This window comes from Eptatretus burgeri, chromosome 1 (assembly GCF_056783735.1).
Source record: "Eptatretus burgeri isolate ZD-2024b chromosome 1, Ebu_testis_v1, whole genome shotgun sequence".
Taxonomy (NCBI): domain Eukaryota; kingdom Metazoa; phylum Chordata; class Myxini; order Myxiniformes; family Myxinidae; genus Eptatretus; species Eptatretus burgeri.
The window spans coordinates 26,327,642-26,331,656 of NC_140961.1; the positions used below are offsets into that span (position 1 = coordinate 26,327,642).

General features: G+C 41.2%; 1 protein-coding gene across 4 annotated transcripts in view; it reads left to right on the plus strand.

Moving 5' to 3' along the window:
• Positions 1-2,438: 2,438 nt before the first annotated feature.
• The window catches only part of LOC147034064 (uncharacterized), a 25,015-nt gene continuing 23,438 nt past the window's right edge, over positions 2,439-4,015 (plus strand). For all 4 annotated transcript variants that reach the window (XM_085876026.1, XM_085876046.1, XM_085876036.1 and 1 more), the window contains exon 1: positions 2,439-2,820. The gene's annotated coding sequence lies outside the window, so the exon portion shown is untranslated. The remainder of the gene's footprint in view (positions 2,821-4,015) is intronic.

Sequence of the window (4,015 nt, forward strand, 5' to 3'; positions counted from 1 at the left end):
CCAGCAGTAACACTGATCCTTCACTGACCTCACTTGGCATGCATAGGAGTTCATTGAAAGCATCATTTACCTCTGGGAAGGACTTCCAAGTTTCCCAGGCAGTCTTCTTTCCTCTGCCAGCGAATGCAGATACAGTTTCACACCCGGTGAAAGCGTGAAGGACTGGGAGAGTCAGACACTGTGTTGGATTCATTGTGGTAACCATTTCGTGAACAGCTATGTAATTAAAGCTTGACCTGACACCAAAGGTAACCCACAGCTCATTAGGAGCTGTCTTGCTGAATGAAGCTACAGCCAGTACTACCACATCAGTATCAACGGTACGTATGGTCACCTTCTTACACCCCTTTTGCACAGCATCTGCCACATGCAGAAGTCGACGAGTGTCGGCCTCCTCCTGCGAACATGGGGCAAGGCAGGCCAAGTATGACTCAGCCGGAGAGCAAAGGACTCCACTTCCATCTGTTGCATACAGTTCCTTGTCCTCTGCAAGAGGAAGATGAACAACTACGCGTGACAGGAAAGCAAACAATTCGGTTTTGTTATCATCGCATCGAAGGAAGTCCTTCCAGTTCTTTGGCATCACAGTAGAAGGAGCCACAACCTTCATCACCCGTGATGGACCAAAGTTCGCTTCTGCCATTAAAATAATTAAAAAAAAATATCCAAAGGTATTTCCTTTCTTCTCCATTACATATTTTGTGGGTCATCCATTTTTTTCTGCACAGTCTGGTTCCAAAATTAAGGATGTTTGAACATTAGACCCGGGTGACTTGCGGCTATCTTGGATTTGACCTCTCACTGTCCCCTCAGAGGTGAAATCTGACTTCCCTCCACATCCGAAAATAAACATGATGGTATGCTCTAACTACGCAAGAAATTTCATGCTTTTCTCATAAAATGCACAATTTGTTAAAATATGAGAGCTTATCCACTGTACTGTATTACAACACGTGATATAATGACGAACGCAGTGAGCTTCATTCTTAACACATGTTCGTGACAGAATAGGAAACAACAACAACAACAACACAATTCCCCTGGCTATTTGGAATCCGTGTCGTTGGCTATGACCCTTTTGCTTCCGTTTTTTTTTCCTTCTGGTTGTTTTTGTTTCTGGTTTTTGTCATGGGGAATGATGCATGCCGGGAGATCATGACCGGAAGTGTTTATTTATTTATTCAATTATTCTTTTCCCCAAGTTAATTTTATACTTCCGAAAGTGATTTTTTTTCATGACAGGAAGTGTTTCTTTAGTATTTAACATAATATTTAACATTACCGGGAGTGATTTTGAAACTCTTTCCGGAACTTATATTTTCTTTTATTCTTGACCAGAAGTGATTGTTTATTTATTTATTTATTCAATCATTTTTTTCCCAAAGTTAATTTTAATAAAGATATCTCCCACATCATCAAAAAATAATTTTTAAGAGTGATTTACATTATTTGATCGCTGATCCCGAATCCAGGCAGAAGGAACCGGAAATTGCGTCAAAATCATTAGCTGTGCGGCGCTTACACGTACCACGGTATAGTTGGCAAGTATACAGTTGTGAACACGTTATAGGAAAAGTCAGAAGGGAATGTAAGAAGAATTCTACGTTCGCTTCTTGGCTTTGCCTATTCCATATTACTGCATAAGATAATGACGGAACGATGCAAACGACAACGCAATCAGTTTGTTTTGAAATCAGTTCAGTTCCCATGACAACAATGACTGCAGCATCACAAAGCCCATCGGCGGGATGCATTGTTCCGTTTGTTTTGTGAGAACATTCAGTTCATTCCGGCACTTTTGTTGCAGCGAAGTGCTGGGTTTTCGTTGTGTTCCTGAGTTATTTTAAAGGAAACTCGTGGAATACTTGTGTTGAGTTTCAAAACATGTTTCCGGTGCACCAGGTGCGTCGCGGAGTCTGGGCCGTGAACAGATCTTACCAGGTGAGTGGGAAACGGAGAGAAAGAGGGTCGATGATGGACGGAGGGTAAAGGGTTAAAGATCCGATTGATGAGTTCAGAGAGGAAGTTACAGGAAAGGAAACAGATTGTGATATGAAATAAACAATTACAGTTTAATGACGGTTAAGTAAACAAATGTCCTCTTATTTGTTGCTCCAAACAAACCAAACTTGGTGTGAAAGGTTCGATCCGTTTGTTGGGCCTGTGATCACAACGTCAGGTTTAAACTTCAGTTCCCAAGGATCGAATTCACGAATTATTGTGAAGGAAATCGATTCCTCGGGTGTGTTCCGTTAGCAAGCAGCTTGATAACCGCTTACGGGGCGGCTTGCTTCGTTTGAGAGTCGGCTTTTTGAGAGGACGAGTTGTGTTCGAAAAGTGAAAGAAAGATAAATTAATGGGCGGTCAGAAGGAGGAACGACGGCCAAGCTAACATATGGACCTTCCACAATGTATTTTTGGGAAGGAGTTTTGCATGTTTGTAGATTGTGAAGAATTCGGACGAAAAGTGGAAATAACAATGAACTGGACGCTTCAACATCGCCATGTGTGATCGTATAATCGTAGGAATTGTCACAACCACTGATCTCAATCAAACTGGATCACTGATTTTCTGAAGAAAAAGAAACACTGCTCACCGGCCGCCATCTTGGTACTCCCCACCACACACACAAGGAGGGACACGTGATCCCGACGTGCACACCGGCCGCCATCTTGGTACTCCCCACCACACCCTCAAGGAGGATCACGTGATACCGACGTGCTTTGCAATTGGAATTAATAACAAACAATTTTTGTGTGTGGGAAGTGAAATTTCACAGGTAATCGGATGTCCAACTCCTATCTTAATTGGAACCACAGGTGAGGTGTCGGCCGTGTCGTTTTACTTTGATGGATCACTGGAGCTGAATTTGAGTTCTCATATCTGAAGTTAATCTTTCTGTCGTTCATTCGTTCATTGGGTATTTCGTTGGTAAACGGCAATTGTTATGAAAAGGGAGAATGGAAATTTATTTTGATAATAAAACAATTTTACATCAAGTCAGGGGCTTAATTATTTAATTAAATGCTTCAAAATTCACATGGACAATATTAAATAAGGTGTGTGTACATGTATGTGTGTACGTGTGTACATGTATGTGTGTACGTGTGTGTGTATGTGTATGTGTGTACGAGTATGTGTGTACGTGTATGTGTGTACGTGTATGTGTGTACGAGTATGTGTGTACGTGTATGTGTGTACGAGTATGTGTGTACTGTGTACATGTATGTGTGTACGTGTGTGTACATGTATGTGTATGTGTGTACATGTGTACGTGTGTATGTGTGTTTGTACGTGTGTATGTGTGTTTGTATGTATGTACATGTATGTGTGTATGTGTGTACATGTACGTGTGTACGTGTGTATGTGTGTACGTGTGTTTGTACGTGTGTATGTGTGTTTGTATGTATGTACATGTATGTGTGTATGTGTGTACATGTACGTGTGTATGTGTGTACATGTACGTGTGTACGTGTGTATGTGTGTACGTGTGTTTGTACGTATGTATGTGTGTACATGTATACGCGTGTTTGTAGGTGTGTACATGTACATGAATGTGTATACATGTGTACGTTTGTTTGTACGTGTGTATATGTGTACGTGTTTGTATGTATGTGTGTACATGGTCATGTGTAGGTGTGTACATGTGTATGTATGTGTGTACATGTATGTATGTATGTATGTACGTGTGTACATGTATATCTGTACATGTGTACGTGTGTTTGTATGTGTGTACATGTATGTATGTGTGTACATGTATGTCTGTACATGTGTACATGTATATCTGTACATGTGTACGTGTGTTTGTATGTGTGTACATGTAGACGTGTGTATGTATGTGTGTACATGTATGTGTGTACATATATGTATGTGTTGAACACACAAACAGTGTTTTGATTGATCTGAACCGATCATGACCTCGGACCATTTGGAGGTAACATCTGAGCATGAAGGGAACACCTGGAGGGGAACGTCCGGCCTGTTTCAGTTCAAGCTTCATTTTCAGTTCGTTTC